This window comes from Eurosta solidaginis, chromosome 3, assembly GCF_040869045.1.
Source record: "Eurosta solidaginis isolate ZX-2024a chromosome 3, ASM4086904v1, whole genome shotgun sequence".
Taxonomy (NCBI): domain Eukaryota; kingdom Metazoa; phylum Arthropoda; class Insecta; order Diptera; family Tephritidae; genus Eurosta; species Eurosta solidaginis.
Genome location: NC_090321.1, coordinates 9,019,703 through 9,047,575, shown reverse-complemented (window position 1 = coordinate 9,047,575; position 27,873 = coordinate 9,019,703). Strand labels below are relative to the sequence as shown.

The 27,873-nt window shown below is 36.1% G+C and overlaps 3 non-coding genes across 3 annotated transcripts; 2 read left to right on the top strand and 1 right to left on the bottom strand.

Moving 5' to 3' along the window:
• Positions 1–10,428: 10,428 nt before the first annotated feature.
• On the bottom strand, positions 10,429–10,500 carry TRNAM-CAU (transfer RNA methionine (anticodon CAU)). The gene has a single exon. It is a non-coding gene; the product is annotated as a tRNA-Met (tRNA).
• A 5,907-nt stretch (positions 10,501–16,407) lies between these two features.
• On the top strand, positions 16,408–16,479 carry TRNAD-GUC (transfer RNA aspartic acid (anticodon GUC)). The gene has a single exon. It is a non-coding gene; the product is annotated as a tRNA-Asp (tRNA).
• Positions 16,480–20,135: 3,656 nt separating this feature from the next.
• On the top strand, positions 20,136–20,207 carry TRNAD-GUC (transfer RNA aspartic acid (anticodon GUC)). Its single transcript has one exon. It is a non-coding gene; the product is annotated as a tRNA-Asp (tRNA).
• Positions 20,208–27,873: the final 7,666 nt, after the last annotated feature.

Below are 27,873 nucleotides of genomic sequence, written 5' to 3'. Positions count from 1 at the left end.
ACGACCACCTACCCAACAAGGCGGCTCAGCTGCCCAGTATTATATACGGGGAAAGAACCGTCCGCCACAGCAGCGCCCCTTACTGTGGTAAGGCCATCAATATTTATAAATATTTTGTATTTTTCATCATTAAGGCCATTGAAATTTTAATTAGGCACTTCGAGCCAAAAATTTACTCGAGGTCGAGTAAAAAGAAACATAATAAGAGTTTGGAAACAAATAAAACTAATGAAGTATACGCTTTGTTCTTTTAATAAAAATATAAAGCTAATATACATAATAAGATATTTCTATAGAAATGCCGTTTTAAAAAGCTGTATAAATATTTTGTATTTTTCATCATTAAGGCCATTGAAATTTTAATTAGGCAATTCAAGCCAAAAATTTACTCGAGGTCGAGTAAAAAAAACTAACTAAGTTTACGCTTTGTTTTTACCAAAATAATTTTTTTTAAATGAGATCGTATGTTTTGAATTTAATATAAAACAAATAAGGAAGTCAAGGTTTGGACGAAACCGAACATTATATATCCATTTGCTTGCTCTTACATATATTTTAAGAATACCTTTAAAGAGGAACGTCACGAACATTAAATGATTTAAAGTTTTTTGATCGACTTATACCGTTTAAAAAAAAAACTTTCAGTTGGAAAATTTTTTCTAAAAAACGTCGCTCTCGGCAGTAGTTTGGCCAGCACTCCGAGTGTATTTCTCCCATGAAACGCTTCCCAGTGAAAATTCATCTGCCTTGCAATGCTTCGCCCCATCCAATAGGTGCGACCACTCACAAATTGTCATCAATAACGGGATTCCAAAGAAACCTGCAGTTTCAACAGGGGTGAACCACAGAGAAAGGGGTGTTAGAGGCGTTGATTCCACATTTCAATTGAAAAGATGGTTGGTGTCATGTGTTGATTCTGGATAGGTAAGAGTTTAGCCAGTTTCAGTATCGAATTCAAACTTGAAGTAGAGTGACGCGCGTCTCCTTAGGGAGATCGTTTTCCCCTTCTGTCATCTCAAGGTATTTAACTATAAGAACGGGGTTCGCTGAATACTTGTGGATATCACTGAGGACCTTTTTTATGTTTTTGCCGTAATTCCTATGCAGAAATCGTCTTCCATTTCACCATTATCAAAAAGTCGGTTTAAGTTAAATGCGAAGCTTTAAACACATCGTTGACGGACTCAATTTATGCTCAAGTTATGGTGTAAGTGGACTGAACTGTGTTCATCTTAAACATGTAGGCCATCGGCTCTTGGTAAAGTATCGGGAAAAAGTATCGATACTTTACTCATTTCATTTCATTTCATTTATTCGGAAAATACGAAATACGAAATACTCTAGTATTTTTTGGGAAAATATCGATACGACTCACTCAGTACCCGTATCGTTCTATCACTATGTATATCTAATGAATGAAAAACAAACAATTCGCTCGGCCATAACCGCACTTCACTTTCGAACCAACAATCAATTCAAATGCCTGAATGCTTCTTTCATGGCTTGAACGCATGCATATTAGAGATATACGCCGCCGATTAGTGACGTTTTTGGCACGCCGCCGCCGCGCCGATATTTTTGACTTTGGCGGCATTCGGCGCGTTACTATATTTTCTACTCTTTTGAGACTGTCTAGGCCATTTATAGTTCATCTCGATATGGTCGAAAGGGGTATCAAGGGATGCGCATCACTGCCAGTTATAAAAATCCAATTGCGAAATTTAACACTTTCTAACCGTTCAAAAGTTATTTGAGAAAACAGGCGCTTTCAACGCCAGCTTAACACGGATTTCGCATCTCCGAATTCACCAAGTTATTAAAACAAAACACTAAAAGAAAAGTTTTTTAAAAAATTTAAATGCTCACTTTGCATAATTTTTTCAAAAAATTAATAAGGAACAATGAATTCAAATAAAATGACCCAAGTCGAACATATTTTCAAATTGTCCTCAAGTTGGTAAAAAAGCAAATTTTCGAAAAAGGTGCCGAATTTTATATCCCGATTGGCTGAAAGAATAAGCGAAATCAGTGATGCAAAATCCTTTAGTAGGCTCCAGTGGTTTAAATTCTCCTTTGAAATGATTCTCAGCTCATACTTAAGTTGCATATACATATCTTCAACACGTATGAGAAGGGGTTGAAAAAACACTTTATTAGCTGAGCTATAAAATAGCGTCTGAAATCTTAATTTTTATTTTCACACTTCATCATTCAACACTCAAGTCTCTCGGTTTGACATTTCCTAAAGTTGGCGGCCCTATCCCCAACTAGTCCCTTGGAGTGAATCACATTGGATATAGCCTATCAACCATGTTTAAATATGACCAACACGTGACGGCTTCTGTTACAAATGTGAATACGTAGGAAAATTTTTAACCAGATTAGGCTTTTTCTTCGCAAGAACAGTCAAAATGGTGAAGCAAAAGCTTTCTCAAGACAGTCGTACAAATGACCGGGTGTTCTACTAGCCTAACGTAGGGGATAGTCGAACTAGTCTGAACACTGAAGGCGGTCATCCATAATGAGCTCTTATATCATAAGGCTGGAAACGGAGAGTATTGATGTCAATATATCGAACACAAACGTCTGCAAATTTTGGCCTACATTTTAAGACTTTAATCCACTGTCTTTGTAAAGTTTAAATTATGTAGATGCGCCAAGGATTATACGATTTTCACCCATGTGTTTCGCAATGATATCCACTTAGACTGCTTATGATTTCGAGGGCGGCATCCTTGGCCGAATAGTTACTCCGTAACGCTTCAATGCGTTTTTTTAGGTGTACTAGCGCAACAAAAACATCCGTCAGAAAGTTTTCGGAGCTACACCCAGAGCTTCTAGGAAAAAATCGTCGACGAAGGTATGAGTTCGAAGTCGCAGTCCTATGGATTCTGTGCTGGCATATGGTATAAGGACCAGGATGCATGGTAGCGACTGGTGGTCGGTATTGCTACTGTTCGCACGTCGGGAATTGTAGCTCTTAAAAACAGCCGAAAAAACCCTTCTGGCGCGATCAACAATAAGTCAGCATTGATGCTAATCGTTAAAACTATTAGTAGATAATTTATAGCAACCGTAAGTCGCCTTTGTGCGTGACCAGCATGTAGCCACAAATGATTTAAAGAAATCGTGCCGACGACGGATATTAGAGTCCAGAGCATCTCCTTCGGTGAAACTACGCTAAAAAACTGTGACCATTTAAAGTATTTCTCCCTCTCTCCGCAAGGAGCTACTCTCGAAGTTTTTTGAACGATCCACGAGATTTTGCGGCAAAAACCGCGGATCTTTCCGAAATGGCCGAAACGTCGATTTCCTTATATACATATAAACAAAACCTTTCCCAATATTATTTTTTTTAAATTTCCGCTTTACAAGCCATTCATTAGTTCTGGGCAATGGGATACTTTGAAGTCCAGCGATTCAATTCAGAGGTTTACGCCGATCACCTTGTCGGCGCGCTGGCTACGCCGCCGCCGCAATTACATTAAGGTGGTCCTCATTAATTAAACAAACAATTTTATGCCGTATAACCCCTTCAAAACAAAAAAAACGGAAGATGTGTTTGATAGTGAATGAGGACAAAACGAAGTACCTGCAGTCATCAAGCAAAGAGTCAGCGCATTTCCGCCTTAGCAAACAAACATACTACTTATGGCAGCCATAATTTCGAAATAATAAAAGAGTTCGTTTCGACTGCGTGTATCGACCAGGGATCGAGCTATGATGCGATTTGCTTGAAAAGGTCTTTAACAGCCTCATTACATTTGACGCTATCGTGTCCAAAACTATCGTCGTTCATCTATGGCACGATTAGCAATACAATAAACAAAATTATAATCAAAACAATAACACGATCTCGGCATTCTCTATCACGAACAGCTGCTGAGAAAGCGAAAACAATGTGTCGGAAACAAAGGACGAAAAAAAATTTGACAATTGCTTTCGTAAAGTTGACAAATAACGTAGAGCTAGATGATAAACGACAACGTGAGCTTCAGAGTACCATTAGCAGACGATATTGCCAACGCAGTCTTGTTCGCTAAACAGAATGAGGCTGTAAATTTCCATTCAACTTCTTGCATTTCTCGAAGTTTATTTTTTCTTCTAACTTTTTGTTAAACCATCTGTTATGTGTACGCATTTTCAATGGAAGCAGCAAGGAAGGCAGTCGGCATGATCTAGTGATGCACTGTGGCTAGTCATGTCGGCTGGGCGAGGTTCTTGCCAACCCTGCTGTCCTGCGCCATAAACAGAAAAAATTCCTGTCAAGCCTCTTCAGTACAAACTGTAAAAAAGCGCAGAACTCATTCAAAACGCTGCAAATTATTGTAAAACAATTTCCGGTCGAACCGGATGTCATGGACCGACCGTTAAACATTCAAAAACCAAATTCAAAAATAAAAACGAGAAATCTAGACGCAAAAAAAAATGTTTACCTAACCGGAAATAAACGGTTACCAAACGCAGAAAATCAAAATGAAAAAAACAGCTGAAAAGTAAAACAAACAAGAAAGGCCAAATATACATAGGGGCGCCGCGGGTGGTGTTTCGACGCCCGGTGCTTTGTCCCACCCTCAAGAAACATGGCCACCGACGCATCTAATTCTCAATGGGCCCTTACCTGCATTACCTATGCCTTCTAAATAAATAAGGACATCAACATTCCCATTATTACAAACCTTTATTTACGGTACATTATGCACGTAACTTATATTTAAGCGCAATTGTTATAGAGTATGCCTAACTTAAAAGCAAACAAAAAGGTGTATTGACAAAACAGAATTTGAAAAAGGGTTTGAAGTTTTTACAAATTTAGGCGGTATATCTTTTAATGCTCTTATTTTCTAAGTGTAATAAATTGTTTAGGGAGAACTACAGTTATTTTCAAATTTCCCAGCCTACAAACTAACAATTCATAAAAAGAAAAAAAATGATGCGAGAAATTCATCTTATGACAATTTCCCTTCATATGTGATACTTTAAAAGTTCCCAAAATAACATAAGGTATAAGGGCGGTCTCAATTAAAATTTTACGCCGTACTTCCATTATCACAAATAAACGCAGTACAAATTTAACTGATTGTTTTGTTTTTTAACATTGTGTCAAAGCAAAAGCAGGACGTAAAGTTTTATCTACTTCCGGAATGAATTTTATAAGTTATTTGTTGTGTTTGTTGTAGTTACGCTTTTTATTTCTTTATGGTATTCCCTTCTTATGTTTATTTATTTCGTTTATTGGGTTTATTGGTTTTGTTCATTTATTTGTTAGATTTATTTAATTTAAGGTAATTTTATCTTAATTTAATTTTATTTTAATTTAACTTTTATTTTATTTAGTTTAATTGTAATGTTATTTAGTATAATAGTAATTTTAACTTTCTATATCTTCCCTTTCCCTTTTCCTTACCTCTAATCTAGGAAATGTTCATTTCTCCTTATTTTCTTTTTAATAGGCTTTACAATAACTAGACCTATAACTTATTCATTACAAATTAAAATATTACAACTGTGAAATTCTTTTCTTATAAATCAAATTCTAGGTGGCACCTGCCTCTGTAACCAAACTATAAAGCTCTGGTGCTTAACATGAATATTCTGAGTTAGTGAGCAGCATAATTACATAGTAAACCTGTAGTAGTCAAAATGTCCGAAGTTTGGAATCCGAAGTAGATTTGAATTAGCTTTGCAGGAAATGGAAGATGATGCAACCAATACATCCTCCACGGACGAATCAAAAAAACCCTTCTGTCTTTTCGCTCAATTCATGGCGAAAATACACCCACAAAAGAGCATTCTAAACTGAGTCCAGAAAACTAAACCTTCCGATAAGATATAAACTAGTCCTGGAAAAATTTCCGGGAAATAGCTATGCATTAATCACCAGGTGAATACTTTTGAAATTAACTGAATGTCGAAAAGCCGATGATGAAAACTAATAAATTCAAAGGACCGTTTTATATTGTATACATATATTATAGTAATATGATGAAAGTATTGCTCTGATTGTTCGTATACTCTGGTAACTAATATCTGTGAAATCAAATGTTACATAAATAAGTTAAGATGGTGGGGTTCATTTATCTGAGTGAGCGATAGATTTTTCACAAAAAGATGAAATTTCTGCGTTAATGAAGTACAACAACAACCACACGGCAAATAATGAAACTACCGTTGTTCCAATTACCGCAGGAGACTAAGTCTCTTCACTATTCACGTGAAAATTTGGCATAGTTCGTTAAAATACACTCGAACATGTCCAATCTTGGGAAGACTAGCAAATTTTCGTATCGACGTCTATTCAAGTTGAACAAAAATAACGAAATGTGTTATTCTACCCTGAAATAAGCCGAAGTGTGTTACTTTTCTTGAAAATTTTCGAAATTTAATGGTCTGCCATGTACGAGTCTAAAATGTTAAATGTATCCCACGCGTATACTGAAATGTGCTTGTCTTCCTTTTTACATACAATAAAATGCTAAAGTCAGCCTGAAAAACTGGCGCCGAATATCTAAATATAACGATAGACAGTATTCATTGCGCGCGTAAAGGTTTACAATTTGGATTATGCTATTTGTAATCTGGAACTTTATGTAGACATATGTCGTTTTATTTTCTGGAAAAAATGCTACCCTCATGCTGCACTTTTAAACTATAACTTTTGAACAGAGTCACCTGGCGCTAAGCAAAATGGCTCTATTTATAGGTAATGCGATTCCTTTTCTTATTTAGTAAACAATATTTTATGAAAGGAACGCGCAAACTCACGAGAGAGCTGAGAAGTACCAAGAGGGCGACATTATTTTCAGAAAAGAAAATGCCAATAGTTTTCAGAATTTCTAGGTTTACGCTAATGTAATTACAGGAGAGCTCAGAATTGTATATATAAAAAAAATATTGGCTTTCCGTTTCTCGGATCGAACTCACCCCGTTTTAAATGTAGTTATTGTTGTAGTTGGTGGCTGTATCAGCGGGCCTATGTTCGACGGCCCTGCTGTGGTTGTTGTAGCTGGTAAATGTTCCTGTTGTGCCGCCTTTTGTTGCTGTCGGTGGTGGTAGCAGCAGGCCTATGTTCGCGGCCCTGCTGTTGTTGTTGGAGCTGGTGCTGTTGCAGCAGGCCTATGTTCGCGGCCCTGCTGTTTTTGTTGTAGCTGGTGCTGTTGCAGCAGGCCTATGTTCGGCGGTCCTGTTGTTGTTGGTGTAGCTGGTGGTAGTGGTAAGTCTGGTGACGAGATGATGCGCTATTGGTGATGATATCGCGCGGTTTTGGCTGGCGCTGCCGATGTGGTTGCGCTCGTGGTTGGCGCGCCGAAGTGGTTGTGGTGGCACTGGCGATGGTGGTTGCGCTGTTAATAATGGCAGTTTTGGAGCGCAATATTGGCGCTGCTGGTGGTAGTTAGATATTGGTGGTGATGGTGGTGGTTGTGCGTGGGGATGGTGTTGTTAATGATGGTACGCATTGTTGCGCGATCACAAACAGTTCATTTGCACTTATTCCCAGACCAATGGGATAATCTGTCACGCCCTTACCGCTAATACTGCCCTTCCTAATTTAGAACCTTAGGGCAAGGTGCACGATTATCTCATATGAATATCTCTTGTTTTTCATTAACGCAATACCATTTGGAAATTCTAAATGGTTACTACAAACAAAATTGTGTATACCATTGCCATTTTGATCGAATATAATGACACGCATCACCTTGCATTCAACACAATAACACGCCCTTTATTATCAACTATAACACCACGTGGGTGCTTTAGTATATTGCCACCAAATTTACGTACAAACTGTAATTATCGAAAAAGTTGGACGTCACCACGCAGACGAAAGCAGCAAAAAAAGCCAGCAATCCAACACCAAAACGACTTTCCTCGTGACTCACCAAAAATGGAAAAAAAGACCAAGTACCCAGCTTCCGTGCATGGCTTCCGCTATCTGGATCCCACCGATAAATCGATACTCCGATATTCTGTTGAAGCGACTCCAATTATGATCGCTATATCGTTTTGTTCAACCCCATGGTTGGCTCATGTCCCGGCCACGCATGTCCTGTTCAGATTTCAAAGTCGTCGGGTTGATGATAAGCGTATGGGATTCAGAGGCAACTTTTGTGTCGTGAGAGAATTATGCGCATTGTGTTGATTACGTTTTGCCTTTGTCATCTCCTTTTGAAAATTCAAATGCCAGTGAATTGGAAGAAGACCAAAGTCAGCTGATGAGATGGAATTCTTGGCGATGCCACCCGCACGAAATTAGCACAGATAGTGTTCAACCACCCCAGGCGACCATGAGTTAGGGTGAATCCTAACCTTTTCAACTATCACTGGCCACAAGTACGTTCAAAAGCGTGAATCTCCCAAGTGGACCATAACATGTCTCAAATCGGCACCAAAGTATATATGTGATATTTTTGACTGGTATTACCTTATAAAGTGTGGAGACTAGTGACAAACGTTTATGTGATTTATAAGAACCACCCTAATGTATATATTAAAAAATATATTAAAATCACAATGCTATAGAATACGGTTGTATCAAAACTATGGATAGCAATTTTCAAACTATCGAAAACATCGAATGCCGATCGATAATTTTTGCAGCTTTACAAGAGCCGGATAAGTAGACTAGGACACTAGATATGTTAATAAATCGTATTTATGACGCGATTCGTCTTAAATTTATTATTTAGGTAGCCTTTCGAAAAGGTTATTCTTATATATAAAGACGAATGCAAAATCTGTTGGTAACTTTATAACTAAAGATCGGATGAACCAATTATAAAAATTACAGCTACGTTGGTTTCGTATATGGTTTTTAAGTGAGTTTTAGTTCCATATGTCGCCCAATTTCTAAGATATAGACCAAAATATGTTGCGGCGGCCTTTCGAAGGACGACATTGGAGACGGCGAGTACCGAAGAAGATTAAGGGGCGAATTATGTGTAACGCAACGAGTCATTTTTTCTCGTGTGAACCAAATATCCTATCATATAGGACGTTCATTCACTTCAGTGAGTGACAGTAAACCTGAATGCTGTTATGACGTTGTTGGTATTATATAGAGGGAACGACGCCAAGTGTCACGCCATCCTACGTAATCTGGCCCTTAATAATGGGCTGTACGAGCTATACGCAGACATCAACATAGTCCAGCGAATTAAAACGCAGCGGCTACGCTGGATAGTCCAGCGGGAAAACGGTTTGAATTCCCTTGGTGTTATCAATTGGGGCCACCTTGTCCAACGGGGATCCGAAGGAATAACAACCTAACTATGATTTTCATTATGGCCTTTTGGTGCTAAATGTTGCACTGTTTTAGATATTATTGGTGATGGAGTTTTAGCGTTACCGAAAGCTGGAATATGGGCGCAGATCCGTTTTCTTTGGTGGTTAACTCGACCATATGCTCAGGCATGTATAGCCCTAGGCGCTCAATATATGAGAGAGCTAATTGTGAGCAAGCAATCACCGCTAAAACGTCATCTGCTTGTGGTATGAGTTTGACACGTACCTCCTCAACCGTCTGTTGATGGCAAGCGTCGACAACAGAGGTGATAGTGCCCCGCCCTGCGTGCCCCTGATTTATCGATTTCGTCCTCATTGTGAAGTAATCTTCCTGCAACTTAGCAAGCAGCCGAACGAAGCTTTTATATATTTTTATACCTCCCGATGCAGTTCAGTGTCTATCGACTAGCATTTGGTGTCACATCTTTAAAAAATGTGACTATAAATCATATTTATTTATTTATTGCGAATATAATGTCGACCAAGTCCGTCACCCTCACGGCCGTGGAACACGAGGAAAAAGTTGATTCCATTTCACGCGAGCTGCAGCAAAAATCTTTTACTCAGCTTTCTTGTATGAGCCTGTGAATACAAGATCAACAGTAAGCCACTACGAGTACGGATGAAGCTTTATCGGAAGGTAAGAGGACGAATTTCTGGTAAAGTACCCTCCATGCCTTCAAAATGCCTGTTCGTTGCACCATTCTTAAGAAAAGAAGATATCGTTAAGCGTTGTAAATGCTTGGTCAACGAGGAAATCAAATTTACTCAGGCAGCCAAGCTACAACCAACTGTTACATTTAGCATTTTCCATTTTCTCAATTAAATTTTAGGGATTATCTGTCCGATTAAAACAATTTTTATGAACATTTGAATTTTGTTTTTGTAGGGTAGATAAATTTTAAAGCTCTCAGGAGAAAACGGCCCTTATAATCGAACCTGAGATAGGTTTAAAAAAAATATAGGTATATTTATCACCAATGTCGGGTTACAGAGCAAATCCTTAAAACGATAGCAATGTACAATGGATATGAACCTTAATAAATAAGTTCTTAGTTATATTAAGTAACACAAAACAAGCAAGGAATAAAAAACATCGTAAAAAGTATAAAAAATAAATTTAAAAAATATTCAATTACACGTTAGCAGAGCAAGGTTTCGATCCTCGGACCTCTGGGTTATGGGCCCAGCACGCTTCCACTGCGCCACTCTGCTATGAACTAAATAGGTGTCAAATCAGCTATACAAGCATAAGCATAGCAAAGGGCGTACTTGTACGTATGTCATAAAATAACAAACGTTATAGAGAAAGCAAGAAACTGAAACACAGAGTAACATAAGATAACAAAAACTAGAAAAACTGATATTCAAGGCTCCAAAATGATAGTTAACCGAAAATATGAGGAGCTGCGTTTATAAAGAGAGCTTCTTTGAAAATTACCTTTTGAAATATTTGTCTTTGAAACATTAATGGTTCTATAGCATTTTTGTTGTTGTAATATTTCAAACATTTTCTTAATATATAGTATATTTCATATAACAGAATTGAAATGTTTATTTATCTCACTTCCGAAATAAAAAGGGTATATATGATATATCAACGAAATCGTGAGACGTTTAACAACTTTTTATAGCGTAAACTGTTTGGGGTATCAGTGAATCAATTTTTTTTTTTTAAACAAAGCAAAAAGCTGTTAAAGGGCGTTACATTTTTTTATGTCACTAAGTAAGCTTCAGAGGTAAAAAAATAATAATATTTGGTGTGCGTATAAAGCTGGGCCTATTCTTCCTATTGGAAGGCAAAAAGGGAACATCGACCTTTGGCAAATTTTCGCACGGAATTTCTCAATTTTAACCCCGTGTCTCTAAATCATGGCGTAATTACATTGAACGCATTAAGATGAGTTCAACGTATGACGGCACATATTACATTCTGCACAAGGGTTATGGAATATAAAGCCAAGAAAAGTTTGAGATTTTGTCAAATTACATAGGGTTAACGGTTTTCGTTGCTTTAGAGCGAAAAAAATGGCAAACATATTTAAACATTTTTTTTTTTCGAGAAATTATTTCAATATTTGTTTCCTTTTATACATTTCTACCTAGTACCTTATTACTATGACTCTGTGGAATCGCTTCCAGAAAAGTTCGAGAATATTTTCTGAAAAAAATTATCAAGTGGGACTAAGTTGTACGCATACAAATCCAACTCCTTATTTGTTTAACCCAACAAAAGATAGCAGTGATAAATGTTGCCACTTCCAAAATCAATTTGGTGGTAGAGTTAAAATAATTTTCATTGTACCCCGGAAATTTAAACCGAGGTCGCCATGAGGTGTTTTCTGTAAAGTAAAAAAAGAGATTTAAAAGCAAGTTGCGAATTAACTGAAACAAAATTTTGCACAATATTGGAAAATCATATACATACACACGCACAAGAAAACAACGTAAGTTGAGACCATTGCCAATCTAACCGAAAGAGTTATTGCAGGGAATATCAGATCAGGATTGCAATGGATATTTAGTATTCCGTTATGAAAGATTTTTGACCGATTCATTAGCATGTAGGTATTTTGTTGTTATGTGCTTTGCCTATGGTATGGTAATCGTGAACTGCCCTGTTATGAAATGCGTGTGGAAGATAATAGTCTGTTCTGATAATTTCTCATAGAAGGCAGATGAGGTAGAAGGGGAAATATTAGCCAAAAATGTGGTAAATGTACAATTGTTTTAAATTCATTGCATAATTTTATTTTGTTGAGTAAACTATCGCTATAGCTACATATATGACTGAATAACGCCATAATACACACACAATAGAAATGCATGCCGGCTGCATGCTCGCCGGCGATCGATAAATTGATTCACGTAGCTATCAAGCAAACAGAAATTTTGAACAGCAGATCTTTCAAAAGCAGCTGTATTCTGTAGCTAGTTGAAGTATGTATGTATTCGTTTTAGGAACAAAGCAATACAGTTTAAAATCTGATCGAGAGCGATAGTCTACATAAAAATGTTGCTCCAAATGTGTACAGGGTGCGGTATTTATTTCAGTGTAGTGGATTTCAACTCGTATAAAACAAAAATTCCAGATCGATTACCTCTCTACTCAAAATTTTAAATATATAGGTATACTGTCTCTAGGCTTGGAACCCAAGCCTAAAATATGTTTTTGCATGTATGTATGTATGTTTAGTTGAATAATAATAATTCTTCCCTTTTTATTATATATGTAGCACGTAGGAAAAATTAAAAACAGCTCGACGTAAATTGGAAGAGAAGAAGGAGGTATATCAGGCTTTGAATTAAAACAAAATAGTACAAATAAAAAAAAAAATTTTGTAAAGAGAGGACTGCTTTGAATTTTTCACATTTATTAGACGATCAATTTATTTAAGCTTGAACCCTGTATCCAATCGAAATAGCCATTTGCCTACAGAAATCCTCAGAATCTAAAACTATAGCTATGCGAAAAAAAATTTGTTAAGCATATACATATGTATCAATGTATGTACATACATATCTATATATTGTTACGAATTTACTTGCAAATCCTCTTATTTGCAACCCTCTGCTAAGTTCGAATCACTAAACTGTTGGATAAATAACTCCAATATGAAATAATGCAAAATGGCCTTTATTAAAGTACTTCACAATAACACTCAAACTGTGCAACGAATAGCTTGCTTAATAACCAAACTGATTGATAGCGCAAATGAAACTCTACTATTCAAAATAATACTGCTCTTGCTCGCTAGATAGCGTCTTAATCGAAATCTCAAATCAAACTGAATTCCAGTGCCTCTACAATTGCCGCCTTTTATACTCTTTGATTTCAACCTTCGCTTATTCTAGGCGCTTCCAGAATCTATTAGTCCAGCATCTCTCACACTTCTCAGCTGTAACTACAATTGCACAATTTTATAGTTTTTCTCATTGCATACTTATAGGAGTATCTCAGATATATGCTTGTGTTTGTGCATTGACTCTCCGCTGCTCGTATACGTACATGGTACATATATGTAGACGCAATTATTGTTTCGTTTATGTAGATACATAATGATTGAATTATTGATGTGCATTCACGTCACTGCTTAGCATCGGCTTAGAGACGATACCATCGCTCAGTGCTGCTAACATTCGTTACAATATGTATGTAGAAACCACACATGCTGATTTTTATACTCAGCTGTACTTGTACACAAGGTATCATTACTTTGATTGAATAACTGTTGGTTGTAGAGGTATAAAGGAATCGAGATAGATATAGACTTCCATATATCAAAATCATAGGTATCGAAAAAAATTGATTAATCCATCCGTCCATTAACACGATAACTTGAGCAAATATTGAGATATTTTCATCGAATTCGGTATACGGGCTTATCTGGGCCCAGAATAGGTTATTATTCAAAATGAGCGAAATCAGACAGTAACCACGTTCACTTTTTCGATATCGAAAATTTAGAAAACGGAAACCGCTAAGCTAATGAAATTTAGAAGGTGGATTGGTTTTATGGCGCAAAACATAAATTCCAAAAAATGTTGGCATATGGGCGTGGCACCACCAGCATTTAGGATAAGAAAATTTGGAAGTTTAACACGCCGTAAAATAAAGCCCTTTAAGATATTACATTGAAATTTTGTTTAAACTTGGCCACTTTTCCTTAAGATCTTATAAAGCAGCCTTACAACACTGTTATCCACAGAAGGCAAACAACAACAGTGTTTCAAGTGCACAGCTGGGTATGTAATGTTCGGTTTCACCCGAAATTACGACTTTCTAACTTGTTCTTGTTACGTTACTGTTGCTGGTCAGCGTTGGAAGCTTACAGCGATCGTAGTAAATTTAATACGTTTTTTGAAAAAGTTTACAAATCCACTATTCCACTTCAGTCCACTACGATGTTTCACTCAATTTAGTATACTTTAAGGTCTTGTATGCCAGCCATATCCATGTCCGTATAAAACGGCTGATATAACCAGCCTTATGGAAATCATAAGGTGTTATTATACAGTCCCTTAGAGTCTTATACTAGGTACAAACACACATCAAATTGGAAATTTATACCATTTGGGCAATTTATTACGCAATTTATCATACAATAAATCGTAATAATAAATTACCAATTTAAATAAAATTTCTTAATAAATTGTTTCAAACTGCAAATGCAACCTTGAAAAGTGTGCTTATTGAGTAGATTTCAATGTCAGTTTTACGCATGGCTCATCTATAAGGTTGGCTCAACTCATCAACTTATTTTCTCTTTTTCATTTCACTGGACTGGGGATCGTCAATAGAAGATGGCAAACTCAAAATCAAACCAAAACATTGAACACATTTTCTTACAACACACAAAAATTTCAAAGTTTTATGGTTTCATTCCATTCCATTCGCCTAATACCAACACGCACATTTTGACAGTCTGAACAAAGGTACGTTGTTGCTGTAGAGATACGCCAACCAGCTATCAAAATACTATTGTGTAAGCTAAATACAGTTGTATGAGTACCACTCAATTTAAATCGAAATTGCTTCAATTTATTTTTCTTTTTGAACATAGTATTATGTAGCATTTTTTTTAATAATGACTACATGGAGCTATGTTCAAAACTCGACATTTATGAAGCGGCAAATTTTTTGTTATTGATATCTACCATTCTTGCGTTGTTATTTTCCAATTTTTTTCTGAAAATCCTTTTTCAAACTTTTTAAAATAATTCAATAAATTATTTGATTATAACATAACACATCTGATATACAAAGGATCTGATATACTCGAATTTCATATGAGAAAAAAACAGCAAAGCATATTTAAAAATCATAGCATATACGATTATTCTTGTTACAAATAGGCATCGGAAAGTTGTGCCACTAAAAATACTGTTGAATTAAAACTTTATTTTTCAAAACAAGGCATCCATAAAATTTAGTACTAAATTAATGTTTATATAAAATGTACATTATTGCCATATACAACATTTAGCGTTTGGTCTAGCACTGCTAATAATTCAACTCATTGTGAATTTTGTTGAGCCAGCTGCTATGTACATACATATATACATATTAGGCCGGGTCGATTTGTGGGGAGGCAAAAAAACCGCCCAATTCTCTGTGAAAATCATCTTCTAGGGATCAAAATAAGAAACTTTGCCTTTGGGCAAACGGTTGAATAAAAAACACACGCAACTATGTTTACGACATGCAAATGCATCACAGTGATGCCTTGGTTTTAAAAGGGTTGTAAAAACGCTAATTTCTAATAATTTTTTTAAATTTATTTTCTATTACTAAGTTAAATTCATTTTTTCATTTACATATGACTAAATAAATTTCTAAAGAGAAAAATAAACTCCAAAAAGCAAAAACATAGCCATTTAGCTGATTTTTCATGTAAAGTGCAAAATCGGCGATTTTTTGAAATGTTTGTATGCTGAACCCCCAGGGGGGTTCCAGGGGCTGTGCCACTGGCATTGGTGGGTCGGGCCTCCAAAGTAAGTGGGGGTCGGTCATACATTTGGACTCGATTGGAGCACTCTAAATGGGTCAAAGTGGGATTTTTCAAAATTTGCCCCTACCCAAAAGTTCGACCAAAATTGGGTACACCAGAATTCGTTTTACAGGTATGGTTCCTTCGGCAAAGTTTCTTTTTTTGATCCCTAGAATACGATTTTCACAGAGCAATGAGCGATTTTTAAATCGACCCGCCCTAATACATATATATACATTATTATATGTCCCACCATATGAGTATGCATTTAGCTTATTACATTTTTAACTGAACGAAATCCGTGAGATGCTTATCGGGTATTTTTGTTTGCCTGGTATTTTACTGTATTGATTGAACGATTTTCAGTTTTTAAATACAATTTTAAACAAAATGGTTGCTGCAGCAGCCATATTTTTAAATAAATTTTTATTATTTCCATTTAATAAGTAAATCAGGAAATACCTACATACCTATATACAATAAATATTTGAATTAAATTTAGCGCATAATTTTGTTACAATTTTTGAGTGGTTGGCGGTGATATACTAGAATCCCCCACTGTTTTCATTGCATGTTTTTCTATTATTTCTAATTTATGCTTAATTCTGTTATTTGACACATTATTCGCAAATCCTCGATAGTATAGTGGTTAGTATCCCCGCCTGTCACGCGGGAGACCGGGGTTCAATTCCCCGTCGGGGAGTTAGTTTAAGCATCTGAGCATATCTTTTGTAAATATTATATTTTATTTTTTTTATTTTACTGCTCTTCGAAGTTATTATCATAGCTAATATTGGACTTATTCGGGTTCGGTTACCGAACAGTGCAGGATCAGTGACGCTATTTAATTGAGAGAAAAATTCCCCGAAACTGTATCTATTTCCCCATTTTTTTCCTTATTCGAGTGAGAAAGTCCCTGAGTTTTTCACACCAGGAAATATATACTAAAAAAAGCTATTTATAAGATTTTATTGACATAGGTGCATCAAAATGAGTGTGTTCGCATGACACAATTTTCAGCACGCTTATGTTCACTTGATTTTTCGGGCTTATAAACTATCATAAAAAACATACAATCTTCACACTAAAATTAAGATTCTTTTAAAAAAATCCCAAATCGAGATACCTAGGTTATGCATGAAAAATTTTAAAAAACCCAGAAGCTCTCAAAACTTTATACATATCTACCGATCGTCTTGAGAAAAATATTTGGAAAAATCATAGAAACCTTAATCGAAGGGTAGAAAAAAAAGCGCAATCGGTGATGAAAAGTTTATTGGTATGATGAGTGAGTATAGAACACATAATTGAACAGATCGGTCATTCCTTCTAGGCTTCTCAATCCAATATTAAACAATTGGTATTGTGACGAATATTACCATCACTAAGCGATACTATCATCACTAAGCTGATACAAAGCAGCCATTCGTATGTATGTAAACAAATCAATCACCATTTACACACATGCTTACAGGGCTGCGGAGAGATACTCACACACGCATGTCATCATCAGCCGACGTAGTACTCACAAATACACACGCATATAGCTACAAACTACAAATATACATGTATATGCTTGGTAACCAAGCATGAAGTTCACGAAATTACTAGACCTTACCAGAAATGGTTGAACGAGGAAACCGAGCGTCTAAAAGCAGCGTAAGCTGAGGCATGACTAAGCAGTTTCATTTAAACACGCGATTGGTTGTGAAGTAGGAGTTATTGTGAAGTACTTTCAAAGCAGTATAATAAAGACCATTTTGCATTATTTAATATTGGAGTTATTTATTCAACAATTTAGAGGTTCGAACGTTTGCAGAAGGTTGAAAATAAGCGGAATTTCCCTAAATTCGTTACAAGTAATAGGTATATGCATTACAACTACAAAAACTATGCACGAAGTGAATAACTCTATCAGCCGCAAACATTTTTTAAATTGGATTTTTATTCCTCTCTTCATACTTGATTTGCTGTTTACCTGTATTAATGTCATATATGTTGTTTTAATGTTAATCTTCAAACAAATAGGAAAAAAATAAGCCTTTTGCAAAAATTATATAATCTCCAGATTAGCGACTTGGGTAGTAAGGGGATTAAAACCTTGTTAAAAAATAGTTTTAATGCTTACTTTAATTAGAAACTGGTGAGAGATAGTCCTGCATGCTGGTTTCAAGTCGTCGCTATCCGAAATTTCGGTAGAAGTCTGCAAGTGGAAGAAGAGCTCTGCTTCGAAAGGTCGATTTTTTTTTTTTTTTTCAAGATATGTAAATGTTGCGTTTTGGTGTAGACCTCTTCATTGTATTGGTAACTTTTTCCGTTTTATCTTCTTGTATTTTATCTATTTAATGTGCATAATTTTCCTTTTAATAAAATATTGTTTTGGTTTGGATTATGACGCAATAAAACCAGAATGGTGAAGACATTATTACAAAATGGAGTAGCGTTTAACAATACTCGCCCTTCTAATTCTAAGCGTTGCTTGTTGACTATCAGTATTATTGATTTTTTCAGTATTATAAAAAATACTACATTAATGCCTCTCTGATATTTGAAGTAACGTGCAGGAAAACAATGACTGCAGCCTGTATTTCCTTTTGTGGGAGGGTTTATTTTCTTTTTCTTAGTGGAAATGGAAAGGTTTTAGTCAACGCAGCTGAATGGCTGTATCTTCAGAGTATACCATTGTCCAAAACTAAGGAATATGGAAACATACTTTTGGCCTCAATGAGGTGATTGTCGACGTGGAGCAATGTCATGAAACCGCGGAAGAGTATCTGGGAGGCTTGAAATACCAAAGCTAGGGATCGGCGGTACACGGCCACGAGACTCAACATTTATCTATGTAAACGAAGCGTTAACAGGTTGGTTTTTGTCCCTTACTCTTCCTGCTCTTGCTCTTATACAAGTCTAACTATCACTGTTACACTTAATCTTATCCGTGTAATATTTTTACTCTTCCTGTAAACCTCTTTTTACTAATTTCTCTCAAACCATTACCCTTATTCTAACTTTCAATCTTCCTCTTTACTTTTCCCACTTATCTGCAACTTTCTCTATCTTTTCTTCCTATTGTCTCTGTTTTCCAATCACTTCTGTCATGTTCCCGTTTCTACTGTATGAGATATATCGAGTTTGGCTCTATTCGGAACATTATATTGCTAAAGTACTTAAAAAAAGTAACAAAATGGTACCAACAATTTTGCCTTTCTACTCCTTTAAAATTCATGACCGGATTATGAGGGGCGTCAAATTTTTATTGTACTGTTGATATCAACTGCCTGGTTTTATTGCGTCATGGTTAGGATATTACTTACCCCATCACGTTTTGATTGACTATCTATGTAGGTATGTTTGTATATTAGTGGTATCTTGTTTCATTTTATTCTAATTGACTTTGATTAACAGTTTTGGTTTCTAATACCAGTTGCTACATTTTTGTAAGTTTTTCTCATTAAACTACAAGGGTATCTTTAAAATCATACGTACCATTATTTACTATATAGTTTGGCAGCTTGAATTGAGGTTATGTTGCGAATAGAGTGGAAAGCACTCGAATTCAGTGAAAGAAGGCACTCGAATGGAGTGGAATGAAGAACAGTAGGAAGAGCAGAGTTGCATTCGATTAATATACCTTCAATCATTGCAGGGATGCACCTTAACGTTAAGCTAATCGTTTATTAAAAAATTTCCACCGTTTCCGTTGAAACACTTCGAAATATTATCGATAAAGAAATTATCAAGATAAATTGTATCTCGTTTTTAACCGAAACGAAAAGCTTTCGTTAACGTTAAAAACGTTAACAAAAACGAGATACTTTGTGTTTGAATTGTGCTGGCAATACGATTTGATTTCGTTTTGATATGGCAGAAAACGAAACAAAATTATTTCGTTAATTTGACGTTCTTAACGTTAATAAACGAAACGAAATGACTTTGTTTCGTTTATTAAAGTTAATTATCGTAACGAAATGATATCGTTTCGTTGGTTAAGCATGCTTGAATCATTGTATCAATATTAAAGATAAATTTAGAAAAAATAATTAAATACTTGAGTATAAGCAAACATTTTCTTTCAATTACTGCAATTAAGGTGTCCTAGACGCTGTATATTCCAAAATTATAACATTTTATGTCTGTTTAAAAATTTAACTTGAATTTCCCTAAAGATTTCCGTAATATTGCCATTAGTCATGTTTGTGCGTGTGTGCTAATTTTGAGTGATCAGCTGTTAGTTGCGCTACTTGGTAAAGTTTACAATGATACGTACTCTAAAATCTTAAATTCAATCCAGTAGAGTAGTCAGTATCTATAATTATTGCTCTCTATTTAAATGCGTTAATTGACATCAATTAATCGCCATCCTCGATAGTATAGTGGTTAGTATCCCCGCCTGTCACGCGGGAGACCGGGGTTCAATTCCCCGTCGGGGAGTTTTCAAAGTCAATGATGTACCTATTTTTGTTAAAATTTTATTTTAATAAATTTTTATCAATCCCTTTATACATCGCTTGCTTAGAAAGAAAACAAACTGCTAACCGACATAAAATAAATTTTACATGGCCGACAAAAAATTGAATTTTTCATTGAAAGCAGGTACAGTGACCGGATTCAGTATGCAAAAAAGAAAGTGCGATGAACGCGCCGTTCTCTTTCGTGCATTCATTGCGGAGAATCTTCATGTATATTAAATATGTAATCCCCTAATTGCTACAACATCTCGATGTTCGTCCAAAAATATAAATAGCTTCCAACCAAAAAGTAGTTTTTAAACATTTCTACGGTTTGGACTTCATAATTATGCTGCAGTCGAAATATTAAGTTGTTTAGAAAAAATAATTGTTGTTGCAACCAAGACAATAGAAACGGCGAGCAGCTGGCGCTTTCGGAACACAATTTTTGCGCTAGGTAAAACGCAACTGACGGCAAGCTTAAATTCACTAATTTTTGCAGCAAGATGAACGGTAGGCACACAGGTGTTAAAAGAATCAAAAAAAAAAAATGTATAATAAAATTCAGACCAACTTAAACCTAGCTACTGATGCAAGTTTATGAACAGCGAGCTAATGACATGAAGTCAGAAGCGAAGGAGTAACTTCAGTCAAAATACCGTAGAGCTACAATCTTCTTGGGAATTTGCTGTATTTTATATTTGAATCATTTGTCTGCAACTTAAAATTCCATGTGGCCAGGTGATGTCGCCAGCACCTTCAACATGCTAACAAGATCGCGAGGGAGGCAAAGGCTGCTGCACTTGTATTGTGGATAATGGAAAATGGGCTGATGAGTTTGTTTTTCTTGGTAAATACCGCTTTTGATTGTAGTTTATTTGGCAGTTTCGCGTGCACAATGGAAATTTATTGAGAACGCAAAGGACACAGAGGCGAAGTGCCTAAATAAAAAGAGCGCAAAATGCATATGAAGCAAGTACGAGTATGCAACTGACGGCGTATTTTGCATGGCTTACTACTCTCACATTGTTAATTAGGCGAAAGTATATCAAGAAAGCAGGCGTGAGCCACCAACCCCCGCGTACCTAGTACATTTGCATTGGATATTTGCATGCGCTCTATTTCATGCCTTAATCGGCTAAGAAGGCAAATTTATTAGGCTTTCGTTGAATTTATCTTGCTGACGATGGACGAAAATAGCCAATTCTTGAAGCGGCAGCTTTGCTGCTTATCACGCACTCAGTGGCGTAGCTACCTTGGGTGGCACCCGGTGCGGAAGTTGGTGGTGTCACCCCATCGAAAGTAAAAAGCAATAAATTGTATATGATAAAGGTCATGGATCATTTATTATTTATAATATTGAAGAAATAACAAAACACAATAATAACTAAGACAGAAAAGGAATTGTTATACAATTAAAATTTCTTCTTTCTAGCTTTGACAGCTGCAATTACTTCATCGAAATTTATATTTTGTATTGCCTCGTGTTCGATGGCTAGTATACCAAAATTGCTAAGCCGCTATTCGGTCATTGTTGCCCGCAAATAGTTTTTTATTAATTTTAATTTACTGAAACTTTTCTCACATGAAGCTATGGACACGCAAACCGTCATGAACAATTTCAGTGCAATCATAAGATTAGGAAGAGATTCTGTAAAATCCCATTCTACAATAAACTTTAAAAAATCTCCGTAACATTAGCGGGTTTTAAATGTCACGCCGCAGTCTTGGTATCTCCAAAACTAATTCGGTTTCTGAGACGTCATCATAAAAATCAGGAAATTTAGATGTAGCTAATTTCAGTTCTTCAGTATTCGCCAAAAGCAAAGCATTAGTTTGTACGATGTTGAAAAGACAATTTAACAATTCACGCCAACCAAACAAGCAACACACTTCACGAAACAAATGAGAAATGTTGCAATGAGACGTCAAAGATCGCGAGTTTGGGACGGGGAATCCCCCAAGACAGCGTCAGACTCAGTTTCGGAAATCCGCTAATTATACAAAGAGATGAGCTAGTGAGGGAATCCTAGAAAAAGAAATGTTTGTGCTAACGATTTTTTTGTACATTGTTCTTAAAGTTGAGAGACCGGGTGGGTGTCACCCCAAAAAAGGTGGCACCCGGTGCGGCCCGCCCCCGCCACCCCTCCCCCCTTTGCTACGCCACTGCATGCATTTTCTTACAACCTCTGCTACATGTAATTTTACCTTAGCACTTTATTGTAGTTGGAACCTATTCGCAAAGTTTTTCCAGCGAAACTTGCAGAATTGCGATTATTTCGACTCCGTCGCAAGAATGAAGGAAAAATTGCAGCGCAGCATAAAAAAGTGCTACTGAAACGCTTAAAACTTACGCTGCAAGCAAATACACAAACAATGAAATGTAAAAATAGCTAAAGAAAGCGAAATTAAAGCAAGCAAGTCAAGTTTGACTTTCAGACAGAGCTTAGCGTTTGTACAATGCACACCTGGATTTGCACAAAGAATTAACTCACTTGGTGGATAGAGCAAGGCGAGATGATACAGATGTAGGAAGTGCTGTAAATGAAAAACTGCGGCAGTAATGTGAAAGTTGGCGTAAAAGTTTTAGGTGGCATTTCTACCACCGCTCTTTTACTACCTATGTATGTATGCTATTTAGGGATTACGCGTTCTTGCGCCTGATGGTATGCTAAATCTTTTTTGTATAAATGTAAGTAAGTAAGGTGTGCTGGATAAAGTAGTTACAGGCAGTGTTGCCAGGTTAGCCTTTTCGAGGCTAGATTTAGCCTTTAATTTTTGCCTTTAGCCTCGAAATTTTGGGTTTAGCTTCGTGACTTTTTTCTAGCCTTTTTTAATCCGAATGTATTTTTAATAATTTCTAAAATAAAATAATTTCAATAGTTCATGTGAACACCTAATACCTAATAATATGAGTTCTCTACAAAAGATTAATTCTTCTTCTGCTGAAAATTCGTTGAAAGCTGCTGAAATTCGAAGAGCTGCAGTGGCGAAAACTTATAACTATACAATGGAAAAATGTACACTCCACCATGGAATTTTGGTCGCGAGAATGTAAAAATGCATTAAACGAACCTCCCTTTTTAGAACTTGTCGAATTCATATTTAGTTTTTTAGTATTACCACTCAGTAACGCGGAGGTTGAAAGAGTTTTTAGTGGCATGAAAATTCTGAAAACTAAATTAAGGAACAAACTAAAAATTAAAATGCTTAATGCGCTGCTTAATATTAGATGCTCGTTAAAACGCTTATCGAAATTTTGTAATGATTTTGAAATTACCGATGATCTCATATCTATGGTAAATAGCCAAACTTTATACGCAGACTTAAGCTCTTCTGAATTTTCAGACGGGGAATATTTTATATAAATAATTAATTTGTAATATTTTTTTGTGTATATACACATATGCAATCATTTAAAGTAATTCCATGTGCTAGTCAAGGAAAATGTGCCTGATATGTTTTGAAACAAGAAGTTATGTTTAAGTTATGTTTATAAGTTTTTATTTAAACTAAAATATAAAAAAAAAATTTATGAATTAACCAAAAAAATTTCTGGCCTTTTTTTAGTTTCTTTTTTTTCTAATTTTAGCTTTTTCTAACCTTTTTTTTTTGCTAATCTAGCTTCTTTTTTTCATCACCTGGCAACACTGGTTACAGGCAGTGGCAAAATTAAAAATTTCCAACAATACCACCTTGAACTATTGCACTTTAGCGATAGAGGATGAACGTTTACTACAGGGTGCCTTTTCAGTAGCGTGATTCACTAACTTTTTTAACGGTCTCGCAGTCGAGATTTTTAACGCTTACGCATATCACTTCAAGTCAAATACCGGAGGGAGTGTTTAAATGTTTTCATGAAATCACTTTACACTTGAAATCCGCTCCCAGAACTAAAGAGGATTTCTATATTTGTAACAAACTACGTTTAGAGCCCCTTTTGTATTTTTCAAGCCATTGGTCGTACACCTATCTTTTCATAAACTGGGTTAAGATACCGTTTACGTTTTTTAAGGCATTTGTGATTGCACATCTTCTAATTCTGTGTCGGAAACTCAAAAGTTCTGAGTTCTATCAGACTATCGATAGTTAGCAGCGCAATCTTCTTACAAATGAAAATGTTTACCACTAAGGTCCGTTTTCACCATCTCCAGTTAGAGTCGACTTTACCTGGAGGATAGCAATCTATCAGATAGCTTCATTTGCCATTTTCGTTTTTACCAACACCCGGTTAAATCGTTAACTTTAATTATTTTGTAGGTCAAATCGGAAAAATCTATTATGAATACAATAAAACTAGCCAAAGAGCTAACTTTTTCTTGCACTTCACTGAAACGCGAAGCTGCAGTCAGCATGGAGAAAACGATAATTTCGATAACATACCCTGCAAAAATCGCGAGTACTCCATGCATGCATGTATGGAGTACTCGCTATGGACCAACCGAGTGCTCCAAAATTAACCACAATTCATACAAAAAATATGGTCCAATTAACATTTCGATGTCCTAGGATGGGACCATATACTCCAGCTCCGCATTACATCAGAGTAATCCATTGAGTACCCACAGTCCAATAAACATCGTGTAGTGATTACAATCGTTAAAAACGAGCAATGATCGGCTTACAATATGTTCGTGAAGAAATGTGAGTTGGCCCATTGCTGCATTACAGTGGAGTACAATGGTAAGTACTCCAGTGGACCACATGATCCAACGATTTTTGCAGGGTATACTTCTCCAGGGTAAATGAAGCATTGACTGTCAAATATGTAAGTATACGGAAAAGGTTTAAGCAAATGTCAGATGCTTTGTTGGGTTATTTAAGATTTTTTCTAACAAATATTCACAATTATCGATTTATTTGGAAGTTTGTCACCCTGTGTTGGTCAATACGAAAATTTCAAATAAAGTTATCTAAAGGATTTCAATCTTCGTGTTAATTTCCAACTTCATTAGTGTTGGTGAAAACGGCCCTAAGAATTCCACATTCATTTTTTATATTTTACACTGATCCTGTATTTTGTACTTAGCAAGAGCTTATCGCCAATTTTGCAATTCTACAGTTCACCATCACCTTACTGCTTTTAACCCTGCAGCATTACACACACCTCTTGCTTACTGTTGGTTTTTCAGTCAAATACCCAGACCCATACTATTTGTTTAAGCATTCGCTTTCAATTTGCCGAATCGTACTTTGCAATTCTTAACTCCTATAAATATGCAAAATTCAATGCAATGTTATCTCGCATACTGCCTTTGCAGCATATTCTAAGGCGCACGCGGTAATATGCGGGAATTACTTGTATGGTTCAACGCATTGGTCCGTTTCAAATCTAAAAAGATGAAAAAGCTCCTTTGCACAATCTACTCGAGATTCGCCTTCCACGTGCGTTAGTTGGAGCTAAAAGTTTGCTTTGATATGGAAACAGCGTGAGCTGATACTATTTTTTCGATTCTTATTTTATCTTACAGTACGTTTAACATTTGTATACATTTGGATGAATTAAATTTTTTATTTTTAGCCTTCTTTGAGAATTTTAATTTTGCGAGGTATACTTTTAGGCGGCAAAGCGTTAGTGAATACTCGTAGTGATGCGAAAAGGTGAGAGAATTAATTGCATTTTAAAGCAGCAACGGCAGCAGTTGGTGTCAAATTTTTTTTCCTTTTGCATTTTTTAATAACATTGTCTGAATTCATTGTAATGATTTTGGAGTCGCCTGCAGGTGCATGAGTTCACAATTTACATAGAAATTACATTATGTAATATTCGTATTTGTGTGCTAAGAAACAGAATCAGATAGATGGGAACCAGTAAAAGTAGTAGTAATGTGTATGTGCACAGTGGGTCTTTATAGGACTGCCAGGGTCGACTTCTTAAGCTTTGGTATACTGTTTTGTCGATCTTTTTGATTACTACAACCACATCATTGGTTCGATGGGGCTCTTCTGCTTTCCCCACCACAGTTTCAGCCATATTTTGATTTATTTCCATCACCACCATCATCATCATCGCACTCAGACCTTAAGCGCTGTTAATTCATTTAAATGCCTTCAGTTGCATTAACGGCTAGTTGAAGGATTTTCTCTTGGCCAGAATTTACGTGCAATGCGGTGAAGTGTAGCTTTTCGATATTAATCCGCTTGGATGTAGGGAAATGCCGGCGTGTATGTAAAATACTTTTACATGAGTGCCCTGGAGGGAAAATTTAAAGATGTAAAATCGAGTCAGATACGTTTAAATATATCATTTCTATGAACCTTCCAGTCTAGATTAAGATTTGGGTATGTGATCCTAGATATCAAGTAGATCTTTTATAGGCGAGCAAAGTTCTGTATAGGAAGATTAAAACAGCGCTGAAAAATTGAGAGTGAATTCTTTAAATGTAGAAAAGTCAGTTTTGGGGCAGGGCAAACTGTGCCAGGTTTGAAGCTTAAGATTAAGCAGTTTGCGAAGGGAAATGAGGCGAAATACCGGAAAGAACAAATTGTGTTTGATACATAGCAAAGCTCGAAGAACTGTGACATCAGAAGACTTTAAAATATGTTTGTCATAGAATTGAGGGTTCCAAATGGTTTTCCTGCAGGACTTTTTTATGCACATACAAGCTGTGTGAGATACATACATAAATATTGTATTTCTCTCTCACAAAAAAATATAAATACATAAGCGTGTACATCCACACGTGTGCAATGAACAGGCTACAGGGTACAATCTGTGTTATCAAATTTAAAATGTTGTGAATATAAACTCCTTCGTAATCTGTACTCTTAATGGTCAACTTGATTGAAACAATGCCTGAACTAGTCGAACAGTGTTTCTGTTTGATAAAAATCGTGCATAAAATGTTTGATAAGAAATCAAGTATGTGCCATATTGTGACGTGGTTGGAGAAGTTTCAGATGTCAGAGTTCATCAACATGTTCCTCTCATGTTATCTTCAAAATAAGAGGACTAATAGATCTTCCAAAGTGTGGTCAGCCGAGACTACGTTACATGAAACGGTCCTTTGGGTTGGGAAAACACATGAGTGCAAGCAAAATATCCTAGCTACTTTTCTGGATATGGAGGGAACCTTTAATAATGTTAAACTGGAAACAGCAGGCGTCGATATTAAGGACCAAATTTTGAACTAGATAGGGTGATGGGTGGATTATGCCGCCAACAATCATAAGCGCCATACTGTGAATAAGGGGTGTGGAACTCCATATGGTGGCCTATCGTCACTATTGATGTGACTCTCCGAAATATAGAGCAATTCAATAGGAATTGAGCTGAAGTGATGGTATGTAAATTTAAAAAAAATTTATTTCGGATAAGCCGTTTCTTTGTTATCAAGCGAACTTTTATTTTGACCTTAAAGAATAAAAGTCCGGATTTAACTTTTATTTCCGGACTTTTATTTTTAAAAGTCCGAGTTTAACTAGTTCTATCGGTCCAAAATTAATAGTTTTGCAAGGAATTATATAATAAAAGCAATACTTGCTCACTGTTTTATTGAGGCTAATCTTAGGTGGAAATCATTGCAAGATGTTGAGTTTCTTGAAGAATGAAATGCCTTGGTGGCCGCTTTTTGTGAGCCTTTCTGAATTCTGTACGCACCTGCGGAACTTATCGAATTAAAAAAGTCATATTTTCCGTTAATTTTCAT